The 14,099-nt window shown below is 45.1% G+C and overlaps 1 long non-coding RNA gene across 1 annotated transcript; it reads left to right on the top strand.

The window, feature by feature from the left end:
- Window positions 1-4,845: 4,845 nt before the first annotated feature.
- On the top strand, window positions 4,846-13,681 carry LOC307210519. The gene is made up of 2 exons (XR_013836051.1): window positions 4,846-4,972; window positions 12,615-13,681. It is a non-coding gene; the product is annotated as an uncharacterized lncRNA (long non-coding RNA).
- The last annotated feature ends 418 nt before the right edge of the window (window positions 13,682-14,099 follow it).

Genomic DNA, 14,099 nt, shown 5'->3' with positions numbered 1-14,099 from the left:
AGCATTGCCACAGTTTTGTATATGTATTTTAAGCTGCATATGTAAGAGGCTCATTTATAATTATATTTTGGGAATGATTGATATTATAATAATGATTGATATTATAATAATATAATTATATTTTGGGAATGATTTTATGTAGCTGCATTGCTTTATGCTTTGTGGGTCATATTATAAAGTACTGTTCTATGTTCTAAATCAAGCACCCTGCTAGTTGTTGTTTCTTTTTGTTTTCCTGTGTGGTTAATGTTTATGTTTGCGAACTGCCGAGATTTACGGGTATCGGGCGGTATACAATATTAAATAAATAACTAATCAATTAAAAAATGGTGTGGCGTGAGCAATTTTTTAGTCTGAAAGTGTGGCCCAGAGAAAAATGTTTGAGAACTACAGTGGTACCTCTAGATGCGAACAGGATCCGTTCCGGAACCCCGTTCGCATCTAGAAGCAAACGTAACCAGCGATGGCACGTCTGCGCACGTCGCTGTTCGCCACTTCTGCGCATGCACACCCGAACGCACTCATCCCAAAGCACATTCAACCCGAGGTATGACTGTACTGGGACGCAGGTGGCGCTGTGGGTTAAAGCCTCAGCGCCTAGGGCTTGCCGATCGAAAGGTCGGCGGTTCGAATCCCTGCGGCGGGGTGCGCTCCCGCTGCTCGGTCCCAGCGCCTGCCAACCTAGCAGTTCGAAAGCACCTCCGGGTGCAAGTAGATAAATAGGGACCGCTTACCAGCGGGAAGGTAAACGGCGTTTCCGTGTGCGGCTCTGGCTCTGGCTTCAAAAAATTATATACTCAAGGGCCGCAGAATGAGGACGAGATAAAACAATTTTTGGAGAAAAATGGACTTAAAAGGCTGTCACAAGAAAATAGATCTCTCCTGAACAGTAAAATAACATGTCAAGAAATTGAACAAGCCATTCAAAACATGAAACCGGGCAAATCTCCAGGGCCAGACGGGCTAACCTCCAAGTATTATAAGATATTAAAAGACCATTTGATTCAACCACTGATGGAGGTTAGCAATGAAATTATGGAGGGGAGGAGGGCGCCGGAATCGTGGAAGGAAGCTTTCATCACATTGATACCAAAATCGGAAGCTGAAAAGACGCAACTTAAGAACTACCGTCCCATCTCCCTTTTAAATGTGGATTACAAAATTTTTGCAGATGTTTTGGCAAGTAGATTTAAAAAAGTTTTAAATGAAGTAATTCATAAAGACCAGGCAGGCTTTCTCCCAGGTAGACACATGTTTGCTAATACAAGGAACATTATTGACATTTTGGAACTTTTGCAAACTGATATAAATACAAAAGCAGTGTTAATCTTTATAGATGCGGAGAAGGCCTTTGATAATATCTCTTGGAAATTTATGAAGGGAAATTTAAAAGAAATGGGAGTGGGTCGGGGTTTTGAGAATGGGATTGATGCAATATATTCAGAACAAAAGGCTAAATTGATAGTAAACAATGTGGTTACTGAAGAGTTTAAAATTGAAAAAGGAACACGACAAGGCTGCCCGATTTCCCCTTTGTTATTTATATCAGTTCTGGAGGTGCTCTTGAATATGATTAGAGGGGACCGGTTGGTGGAAGGGATTCAGGTCGGAGCGAAACAATATAAACTTAAAGCTTTTGCAGATGACCTAGTTTTGACCCTGCAGGAGCCAGAATCTAGTACAAAAAGAGTATTACAACTGATCCAAGATTTTGGTCGGGTGGCAGGATTTAAACTAAATAAACAGAAAACTAAGGTGTTGGGGAAAAATCTGACAGATGTAGAGTCGGAACAGTTTCAGAGAGAAACGGAACTAACTGTGGTTAAAAAAGTAAAGTACCTAGGGGTAAACATAACAGCAAAAAATCTGAGTCTATTTAAGGATAATTACGAAAAATGTTGGTCTGAAATTAAGAGAGATTTGGATAGTTGGACAAAATTGAAGCTTTCTCTGTTAGGCCGAATTGCTGCTGTTAAGATGAATGTATTGCCAAAGATGTTGTTTTTGTTTCAAACATTGCAGATTGTGGACAAGACAGAGTGTTTCCGGAAGTGGCAGAGAGATATATCTAGATTTGTCTGGCAGGGCAAAAAGCCCAGAATTAAGTTTAAGATACTAACTGATGCGAAAGAAAGAGGGGGCTTTGCCCTGCCGGACTTAAAGTTGTATTATGAAGCCGCAGCCTTTTGCTGGCTAAAAGACTGGCTACTTCTCGAAGACACTGACGTATTGGATTTGGAAGGGTTTAACAATGCTTTTGGTTGGCATGCATATCTATGGTACGATAAGGTTAAGATCAATAAGGTCTTCAAGAACCATATTGTCAGGAAAGCAGTTTTTAATGTCTGGACAAAATACAAAGACTTACTGGAAAACAAAACTCCGAGGTGGCTTTCACCTCTGGAAGCTAAGGCCCGAAAAAGACCCAATATGGAGGCCAAATGGCCAAAATATTGGGAAATATTAGAAAAAGATGGAGACAATTGGAAATTGCAGAGTTTGGAGAAAATGAAGGATAAAGTGCGAGACTGGTTACACTACGCTCAGATTAAAGAAGTTTTTAAAAATGACAAAAAGCTAGGGTTCCAGGTGGAGAAATCGAAGTTGGAAACAGAACTGTTAGAGCCTAAGACTAAGGTATTATCAAGAATGTATAACTTGCTGCTGAAATGGAATACACAAGACGAAATGGTTAAATCGGTTATGATAAAGTGGGCTCAGGATATTGGGCATAATATTATGTTTGAGGACTGGGAAAGGTTGTGGACCACTGGGCTGAACTTCACTGCATGTAATGCTCTGAAGGAAAATGTAATGAAAATGATATATAGATGGTACATGACCCCAGTTAAACTTGCCAAAATATACCATTTGTCTGATAATAAATGTTGGAAATGTAAAGAACATGAAGGAACATTCTTTCACCTCTGGTGGACTTGCCCTAGAGTGAAGGCCTTTTGGGAAATGATATATAATGAGTTGAAAAAGGTATTTAAGTATACCTTCACTAAGAAACCAGAGGCCTTCCTTCTGGGCATTGTCGGCCAGAAGGTGTTAAAGAAGGACCGAACATTTTTTATGTATGCAACAACGGCAGCAAGGATACTCATCGCCAAGAGCTGGAAAACTCAAGATCTACCTACACTGGAAGAGTGGCAGATGCAGCTGATGGACTATATGCAACTGGCCGAGATGACTGGCAGAATCCGAGACCTGGGAGAAGAGAGGGTTGAAGAAGACTGGAAGAAATTCAAGATTTATCTACAAAAGTATTGTAATTTGGTTGAAGGCTAAGAAGGATGCTAGATCATAAATAATTGCCTACCACTGAATTAGATTTGAAATTGACGATAAGTGAGATTGAGGGAAATATAAAATTTGTGGAGAATAGATCAAATTAATTGAACAAAATTTAAGAATATAAACAAGATGATAAATTGCTGGGAAAAATTTATAACGATGTAAGTGGGAGTGGGAGACGTGAGGGAGTCCAAAGAAGTTCTGGAAAATGTGTTATGATTCATGTTATATTGTTTATTATTTTTGCATTTTGTATTTTAAAAAAAAATCTTAATAAATATTTATAAGAAGACTGTGACCCACGAAAAAAAAAAAATAGGGACCGCTTACCAGTGGGAAGGTAAATGGCGTTTCCGTGTGTGGCTCTGGCTCGCCAGAGCAGCGATGTCACGCTGGCCACGTGACCCGGAAGTGTCTCCGGACAGCGCTGGCCCCTGGCCTCTTTAGTGAGATGGGCGCACAACCCCAGAGTCTGTCAAGACTGGCCCGTACGGGCAGGGGTACCTTTACCTTTAATTTGTTGCATGTGTGTGCATTTGTTGGCTAATGGTTTCCTGTGAAGCCTTTGGCATAACCTCAGAGTGCAATGAGGTTGAGGGAAGCAGAATTGAAATAACCACACATTCTTCTCTCCTTTTCTGCTGTTCCCCATTTATCTCCCTCTTCCTCCGCCGACCACTGTGCATCTGAATCCTATCAGATTCAGGGTGGATTGGAAGCTAATACTATTCTAGAAATGTAGTTTTTGTGCTGATTTCCAGTTGGTTAGTCCGTTAAGGCAGGAGCCTAGCTTTTCATACATTGTAAAGTACAGTGGTACCTCAGGTTAAGTACTTAATTCGTTCCGTAGGTCCATACTTAACCTGAAACTGTTCTTAACCTGAAGCACCACTTTAGCTAATGGGTCTCCTGCTGCTGCCGCGCTGCCGGAGCACGATTTCTGTTCTCATCCTGAAGCAAAGTTCTTAACCCGAGGCAATATTTCTGGGTTAGCGGAGTCTGTAACCTGAAGCGTATGTAACCCGAGGTACCACTGTACTACATAGACCAGGGTGGCCTTCCAGATGTAGCTGACCTCCTATAAGTCCGAGGCAGTATAGTCAATGGTTAGGGATGGTGGGGGTTGCAGTTCAGCAACATCTGGGAAGGCCACAGGTTCTCCAGCCCTGCTTTAGCAGTTTGGCTGCTACTTTTGCATGGGTGCTTCTTATGCCACACTGATAATGTAGGCAAACAGAGAGCAAACGCAAAGGGCATATTAGGCTGGTAACTGCCTACAGCAGTGCCATTTGTTTCCAGCTTTGAAAAATACACACTGTTAACTCTGCAGATGTGTGATGGTAGAGGGAAACCTCCAGTATTCCTGGAGACCAAGAGTATGCCTTGTCAAAGAGCTTTAAAAAACAAAACGGCAAGCCAGCAACAACTTCCTTATATATAGAAAGCCCATTTGTTGTGCAGTAATGTGCATTGGTTGCTGGTCAGGCATACTCACCCATGATGAGACAATAGTTTGTGGCACAGTAATTTAGGTGGCAAAAGCCTTCCCAAATCATAGGAGTTGGAAAGGATATCCAGAGGCAAATAATGAGTTTTCACACACTCGTCAGCTCACAGATGAAATTCATACAATTCCGGTCACTGAGCACTTCCAGACTGCTGCTATTTTGAGGTGAGATTCAGTCAGATACAGTGGTACCTTGAGTTAAGTACCATATTTTTTGCTCTTTAAGACTCACTTTTTCCCTCCTAAAAAGCAAGGGGAAATGTGTGTGCGTCTTATGGAGCGAATGCAGGCTGCACAGCTATCCCAGAAGCCAGAACAGCAAGAGGAATCACTGCTTTCTCTGCGCAGCGATCCCTCTTGCTGTTCCGGCTTCTGGGATTCAGAATATTTGTTGTTGTTGTTTTCCTCCTCCAAAAACTAGGTGCGTCTTATGGTCTGGTGCGTCTTATAGAGCGAAAAATACGGTACTTAATTCGTTCCGGAGGTCTGTTCTTAACCTGAAATTGTTCTTAACCTGAAGCACCACTTTAGCTAATGGGGCCTCCTGCTGCCGCTGCACCGCCGGAGCACGATTTCTGTTCTCATCCTGAAGCAAAGTTCTTAACCCGAGGTACTATTTCTGGGTTAGCGGAGTCTGTAACCTGAAGCGTATGTAACCTGAAGCGTATGTAACCTGAGGTACCACTGTATTTAAAATGATCCAGATGCTAATTCATAATAAAACAGAAATGCAGGACCTAGGGGGAATAGAACACAGGGCTCCTTTACCTTTATTCCTTGAGCAGAGGAGAGGATTTTGCCAACAGTAACTTGTTGTACCACTGTACCACCAAATTCAGGTTCCACAATTAAAGGCGATTTGGTGCTTTTGGGCAACAAACTCACTTCTCCAAATTGGACGTTTTGCAGCAAGGAAAGCGATGAAGAAAACGTACAGGAAGGTGTGGGATGGCAGTAACTTGATGTAGCATCACGCAACCTCCTTGCAAACACATCTGATCAAATGCTCAGTAAAAAACAACAGCTGGCATGGTCTAACCCTGCAAACTTAGTGCCAACGAATTGGGGCGAATGCTCAATAAACAGGTCATCTGGAATTTACCCCCTCCCCTCTGTATTTTGTGAAGCACTGAGCTGAGAGCAGTTCATGTCGGATTGCCAGGTGTTTGATAATTTCCCTGTTTTTGCAATCGAGACAAACAGCAGAAACAGGAGGATTTTCAAGTCCCTGATGATGGACTATCATCAATCATTATATCCACAGGTCAACTTCAGCCTTATTCAGCTCCTGCTTTAATTATCCCTGTGTACTGCTGCAGCCAGAATTAGTCATCTCCATGATGCATTAACATAAGGAGGACAATTAATTCCCAGCACCACATGTCTCTGTTAAATGGAGATTCAGAGGACAAAGTAAAGTCATTAATGACACCAGATAATGCAGAAGGCGAGAGCCACTGCCAGGCAGTCTCTAGCTGTTCTTTAGGAAATGGTGTGTTACACAATCAACATATAAAATATGTAAGGAAGGCACATTTGGCTCATCACTTGACACAGTCTGGGTAGAATACAAGGGTCTCCTTCCTTTCAAGAGCTATGTGGCAATGATAGAGGCTTCTGTTTGGGGGCTTTCTAGACAATGAACACCGCTGCCCGCCAAATGCATTAACTGTATTCCTGTTTGTAACTTTAAAACAAATATCAAAGAGCTGCACAGCCTTCAAAAAAAAAAAAGTTTTACTTCCACCCCCCTTCACAAAATGGCTGCTTATTGCTGCAGAAGAAAAGGGCTTATTTGATGTTTATTTCTTTGGTGCTTGCATTTATTTATTGGATAAATCCCACCTCTACCTCCGAAGAGACTCAAGGTGGCTAACAAATAGTAATTCACAGAGAAATGTAATCCTTAATCACCCCCCAGTGTACACTTAATCAATTAACAGTATCTTCAACTAATAATTTTGCCTTTTATCTATAAAGTCAGTGATTCAGAGCAATTAATTTGTTACTGCCTACTTGTGCAGGTCTGAATTTTATTCTCTCTCTCCCCCCCCCCCCCCATTTCTTCAGTCTGGTTAATGAGCTATAGCATTACTTGAAATCCTTTTGACCATGCTTCACTTTATAGGGAAGAAATAAGCTGATTAAATTCATTGGGGTTTACTCCCATGTTTTAAAGTTTTATGGTTGTAGCCTAAATGTACCGTATTTTTCGCCCTATAGGACGCACTTTTTCCCCTCCAAAAATGAAGGGGAAATCTGGGTGCATCCTATGGGGCGAATGCAGGCTTTCGCTGAAGCTTGGAGAGCGAGAGGGGTCGGTGCGCACCGACCCCTCTCGCTCTTCAGGCTTCAGGAACACATCCGCAGCGTAGGCAGCCCTGCGGGAGTTCCCGCAGGGCTGTCTAGGCTGCGGATAGCAGCCTGCTTCCCGGAGCGCCGGTCGCGCTGAAAGCAGAGTGCCCAGCGCTTCGGGAACACATCCGCAGCGTAGGCAGCCCTGCGGGAGTTACCCGCAGGGCTCCCCACGCTGTGGATAGCAGCCTGCCGCCCGGCGCGATGGGCGCCCTGAAGCAGAGTGCCCCGCCCGCCGGACAGACATCGGCCAGCCCCACAAGCTCGGGGGACAGCAAGGAGGCGCAGCGCCGCCATCCCGCTGTTCCTCGCCCTGGTTCGGTTTCCCCGACCTGGTTTTGGGGGGGAAATAAAGAAAAAAATTATTTCCTTTATTTCCCCCCCAAAAAACTAGGTGCGTCCTATGGGACGGAGCGTCCTATGGGACGAAAAATACGGTAATTAGAAAGTTTTTTTTCAAGAACAGTTTTGCAGCTGACAGGTACACCAAGGAAACAGTTAATGTCTAACGAACTTGTTAAAATACATACATTTCCTGTAACAGCATCAACAAAAGGTGCAGACACAGAGGGGGAAGTGATGTCATTCACCACAAGTGATGTAACAGGTGCTGTTCAATAGGTGCCTGCGAGTCTCAGGCAAGCATGGACAACACAGATACAGTGGTACCTCGGGTTAAGTACTTAATTAGTTCCGGAGGTCCGTTCTTAACCTGAAACTGTTCTTAACCTGAAGCACCACTTTAGCTAATGGGGCCTGCTGCTGCGCCGCCGGAGCACGATTTCTGTTCTCATCCTGAAGCAAAGTTCTTAACCTGAGGTACTATTTCTGGGTTAGCGGAGTCTGTAACCTGAAGTGTCTGTAACCCGAGGTACCACTGTACTCAAAACTGCAATGAATATTCCAGCTGCGAGGGATTTCCCTTTTTGTCAGTGTCAGCAAGAAATGTTGAAATTTGAGTGTTGGGAAGAATGTGACCGTCCCACAACCTTGAGGTAATCTATCTGGTTTCCCACTATAAATGTGTAGTTCTGTTTTTGTTGGTCACTGCCTCTCTGAGAACAATGAAAAGAAAGAGATTGCAAAGTGGGAGAGCTTGCCAGCCTTTGTTTTTCTAGACTAAGATTGGAGGCATTCTTAGTATCTTTCCTGAGATGATAGCATGGTTCACATATTGAGAGGAGTGAGATTTGCAAGGAGTCAGTGCCCACAAGGCCTCACATCCCCAATGGACATTGAATGGAGGAAGCAGCCAACACAATGGTTCCATTCCATTCCAAGCCTCTTGTAACACATTGGGTTGCGCTGGTGGCACGTGCAACTAAAGCAGGATGAATGCTCATTGTCATATAAAAAGGTAAAGGTGACCCCTGACCATTAGATCCAGCCGTGGCCAACTCTGGGGTCGCGGCGCTCATCTCGCTTTACTGGCCAAGGAAGCCGGCGTACAGCTTCCGGGTCATGTGGCCAGCATGACTAAGCTGCTTCTGGCGAACCACAGCAGCGTACGGAAACGCCATTTACCTTCCCACCGGAGCGGTACCTATTTATCTACTTGCACTTTGATGTGCTTTCGAACTGCTAGGTTGGCAGGAGCAGGGACCGAGGAACGGAAGCTCACCCCGTTGCGGGGATTCGAACTGCCAACCTTCTGATTGGCAAATCCTAGGCTCTGTGGTTTAACCCACAGCGCCACCAGCATCCCCTTCATTGTCAAATAAAGGTAAAAAAAGGTAAAGGTACCCCTGCCCGTACGGGCCAGTCTTGACAGACTCTGGGGTTGTGCCCCCATCTCACTTAAGAGGCCAGGGGCCAGCGCTGTCCGGAGACACTTCCGGGTCACGTGGCCAGCGTGACATCGCTGCTCTGGCGAGCCAGAGTCGCACACGGAAACGCCGTTTACCTTCCCGCTGGCAAGCGGTCCCTATTTATCTACTTGCACCCGGAGGTGCTTTCGAACTGCTAGGTTGGCAGGCGCTGGGACCGAGCAGCGGGAGCGCACCCCGCCGCAGGGATTCGAACTGCCGACCTTTCGATCGGCAAGTCCTAGGCGCTGAGGCTTTAACCCACAGCGCCACCAGCATCCCCTTCATTGTCATATAAGTGCCCCATAAATCAGAATGAATGCTCAGTGAAGACCAGACCCAGTCTAACCATTGCGTAAGCTTTGTGCAAGCAAATCAGGATAAATGCTCAATAAATGGGTCATCTGGAGAAGCCAGGCTCAGTAAGTAGGAACAGAATAAAGCTGTTTTCATCAATCGTACCAACAATGCCTTCATCTGGAATTTGTCACTTTTTAATGTGTGGTGGAAGACAGAAGAGAGTTCTTTTTGGAATCTAATGCACACCTGAGGGAAGGCATCCAAACTTCTATCGGCTTTACATTCAAATTAGAGATGAGCGAAATGCAGAAGGCTATTTAAGCATCCCTTGCAGTTAAATTGCCAAGGATCGGCTCTGTGCCTCAGCACATCCAAAGTGTCTTTTGCAAAACAAGCCTCCACTAATCTGGGTTTGGGTGTGAGGATGAATAACGTGCCTCATTTTAAAAACAAAGCACTGGCTCCATGTTTCTCATGTCACCAGACTTCCAAAGCCTTGCCCACGAAGGGTGGAACATACCAAACTCAGTGCCCTCCTTGTAGAAAGCTAATATACCAAATCCTTTAGTTGTTATTCTTATATGGTTCATCCTCACTCCACCCTTCGGGGTTAGGCTGCTGTTCCCATTTTACAGATGGGAAAATGGATAGAATCTTATCAAAACGCCCATAGCTGTGCATTAATTAAAAGCACAGTCTCTTGGGGCCCAAGCCTGGACCTGTAATTGTATATGAATATCAAAATACGTCTCCATTTAATATGGATTTTCAAAAACTAGTTTGGGAAGCTTCTGGCCACAATTTGCATCTTTGGTTCCTTATACAGTTGACAATAGTATACAGAGAGCATTTGTAAAGGTAAAGGGACCCATTAGGTCCAGTCATGGCCGACTCTGGGGTTGTGGCGCTCATCTCGCTTTATTGGCCGAGGGAGCCGGCGTACAGCTTCCAGGTCATGTGGCCAACATGACTAAGCCGCTTCTGGCGAACCAGAGCAACGCACAGAAATGCCGTTTACCTTCCCGCCGGAGCGGTACCTATTTATCTACTTGCACTTTGACGTGCTTTCGAACTGCTAGGTTGGCAGGAGCAGGGACCGAGCAATGGGAGCTCACCCCGTCGCAGGGATTCGAACCGCCAACTGTCTGATTGGCAAGTCCTAGGCTCTGTGGTTTAACCCACAGCGCCACCCGCGTCCCAGAGAGCATGTGTGCATACCCCCAAACTCTTGCTTGCAGTCTGCTTTGAATCAGCTTTCCCCCTCCCTGTCATTTGAGGTGTAATTGTGACCTATTCTCATCATCAAAAACCACCTTATAAAATAAACAATCACACCTTTAATTGCAGAAATATGCACAGATGCAGCTTGTTGTGATGAAGAGGTGTGTGAGTCCAAACCAGATTGCGTCCAGGCAGTCAGTATTATGATGATGATGATGAAGATGATGCCACCCATCTGACCGGGTTACCCCAGCCACATGTGGAGAAATTCAAGCCTGGTGCTCACCTGCCAGAGTAGGCGCAAGAGGGCTGAATGATCAAAGGTTTGGTGGGGTCCCCAATACCGGCAAAGAACCCACACCCCAACAGCACTGGCATTCTCAGTTTGCACACAGGGCGTCCCAAGAAGGCACTCTGAATTAATCTTGTGTCTATATGCCTGGCTTCTCCCATTAATGATGCCTCAGCAAGCTTGAGCTGCCTTATACAGTGGTACCTCGGGTTAAGAATTTAATTCGTTCCGGAGGTCCGTTCTTAACCTGAAACTGTTCTTAACCTGAAGCACCACTCACTTTAGCTAATGGGGCCTCCCACTGCTGCTGCACGATTTCTGTGCTCATCCTGAAGCAAAGTTCTAAACCCAAGGTACTATTTCTGGGTTAGTGGAGTCTGTAACCTGAAGCTTCTGTAACCTGAAGCGTATGTAACCTGAGGTACCACTGTATTTGAGTCAGGCTACTGGTTCACCTCACTTTGATGGTCTACATCAGCAGTAGTCCTCCTGAGGTTGTGGACTACAACTCTCATCAGCTCCAGCCACTTTGAATTGTAGTCTAAAACATCTGGAGGTTACCATATTGGTGTATGTTGACTGACAACAGCACTCCAGGGTTTCAGACAGGGGAAATTTCCAGTTCAGGTTGCCACCTGTGTTCTGGTGAAATACAGGGTGGGGTATTGCGGTTGGGGGATGATCCCCCCCCCATTTGTTGCTGAAGTGATTTCAAAGCAATCCATGACGATTTATAGCAGCCTGACAGGATGTCCCTTCTAGAATTTGTCTCACACACGAGAATTTGTAAATTTGCCTGTGCTTGGCTACCCAGAGCTTAAATACATGATCTTTCACATACCCTTTCAATCACATGCATTTGGAGAAGATCAATGACTTGGAAGAGAGAGAGCGAGTGAGAGAGCGAGTGTGTGGGAGAGTACAGTTGGTACCTCGGGTTACATACGCTTCAGGTTACAGACTCTGCTAACCCAGAAATAGTACCTCGGGTTAAGAACTTTGCTTCAGGATGAGAACAGAAATTGCGCAGCAGCAGCACAGCAGCAGCAGGAGGCCCCATTAGCTGAAGTGGTGCTTCAAGTTAAGAACAGTTTCAGGTTAAGAACGGACCTCCGGAATGAATTAAGTACTTAACCCAAGGTACCACTGTACAGTCATATCTCAGGTTGAAGTAGCTTCAGGTTAAGTATTTTCGGGTTGTGCTCCACGGTGACTCGGAAGTAACGGAGCGTGTTACTTCTGGGTTTCACCGCTTGCGCATGCGCAGACGCTCAAAATGACGTCACGCGCATGCACAGAAGTGGTGAAATGTGACCCGCACACGCACAGTTGCGTGTTACATTCTACTCAGGATGTGAACGGGGCTCCGGAACGGATCCTGTTCGCATCCAGAGGTACCACTGTACTGAAAGGAATGCTACTGGAAGGAATTTTAAAATTTTGTTTTGAGAGCGAGCGAGTGAGAGAGAAATAAAGAGAGAGAAGACCTGAAATACAGGACAAAAACAGGGGCTTTATTTCACCCAGGTCAAAGACCCAGTTTTACACACCCACACACCCACCCACGGCCATTTGTGTACACACGCACACAGGCTGGGAGCCTGGCTAGCCCCACTGTAGCTATGGCACTAGCAAAACCGTATCAGTACAAGATGCAGTATTTTATAGTGAACTATGGGACAATCCAGTATTATACAGGACAGGGGGCAGCCCTATTTCCAGACCTATCTGGAGATGCTGGGATTCGAACCCAGTACCTGCAGGAAAAGCAGATGTTCTGCCACCTGGCTACAGCCCTTCCCTGACTCTTCCTGATGTGCTGTTCTTCCCCAAGGAGCTGGCGCCGGCGTCCACCTCTGCACCGTGTGAGTGATGGCTGCCAAGCTTGCGTTACTATGGTGCCGTGGCAGTTAAGCAAGATAAAAGAACGCTGTTAATTGTGATGGATTTCTGCGGTGGGGAAAAAGCTAAGGAGAAAAAGGCAGAGTCTCCATGGTTGATATCATCCTTTATATCATTGTTAAAGAGGAGCCGTTTTTGATATACAATGCATTTGTCATCTTCTTGTGCTTCCTATGAAAATGTGTACATAGTACAGATACCAGAGAGAATTCAACACTTTATACACTTGAAGGCATTCAGAGATCGGTAGTTGGGGGAAAAAGAAATTATAATGGCACAATATCAAGGCTTTTGATGCTACTGGATGGATATATCTACACTGAGATGGCGCATATAGAGAAGTGTGTACGTATTTATCTATATATATATGTACATATATATATATTATAATAATATATATCGTATATTTTATACATAAGAAATATAAAATGAGCATGAAGTAGTAAAAACGGTCAAATTAAAAAGGGGGGAAAAGAGGTCAAACTCGAGCCCTATCTTCAAAAGCTTTCAAGCAGAGAAGTAGAAAGAACCAAATTAAAACTAAAGAAAAACATATCTCCACCCCCCCCCTCAATGCAGAGACCCCCTGCTTCTTTCCAGAAAGGTCCAGCCATGGCAGAGTTGCAGCGTCTTTGGGAAATAAGGGCCTCGATATATTTGGGAGGCTGAATACAAACAACAAATACCCCTTTCACAAGCAAGTCCGGACCGCCAAGCCTTGGAATAATCAGAATCGAAATAAAACAAAGCCTTTTCGAAAGGGAAAAGCAAATAAAACCAAAGCGATGATGAGATTTTATTGCAAAAGCTCTTAAAGATAAGGAGAACTTTGGACCTGGGAAGGCTGCCCATGCAGCGAATCTTGGTTAATGTTGAGGGAAGAGGCTGGACCATGGCAGGCACGAGATGCTGTGGAGACCCAGGCTGGGAGAGGTCAGCCAGTCGCTTCCAAAAATGAAAAACCACCCATGTCGGCAGATGGGTCCTCTCCACCCCCCCCCCCAAATCTGAGAGCTGGCTCTGAAGGGCATCAAAACAAGCAGGCAAAAAGAGTCCTAGAGGCAGTTTTAGTAGCCATCAGGGCCCATGGCTCTTGTGGGGCTGCAGGTGGATATCTGGGGCACCTTCAGGTCATGTTTCTTCTCCAGCCCTTCCATTAATCCCCATAATATAAGCAGAATGTCTTCCCACCACCACCTCTGCTTTTCCCTTCGCACCCACTGGGTTATAAGGCATAGGAGGAGCAGAGACCTAATCCAGTGCCACTCTGCCACACACACACAGACACACCAGAGATGGACTTGAATAATCCAGATTTGCATCCTGACTGCTGGTTCTTCCAGCCTGTTCACATCTCAGCTGGTGTACTTTATAACTTGGACAGCTCCGTTGACTTGTGGGCAAACCCCAGTCGAAC

This window comes from Podarcis cretensis (genome assembly GCF_951804945.1).
Source record: "Podarcis cretensis genome assembly, chromosome: 2".
In the NCBI taxonomy this organism is placed as follows: Eukaryota; Metazoa; Chordata; class Lepidosauria; order Squamata; family Lacertidae; genus Podarcis; species Podarcis cretensis.
The sequence above is the reverse complement of the archived record's forward strand: the minus strand, read 5'-3'. Positions and strand labels throughout refer to the sequence as shown.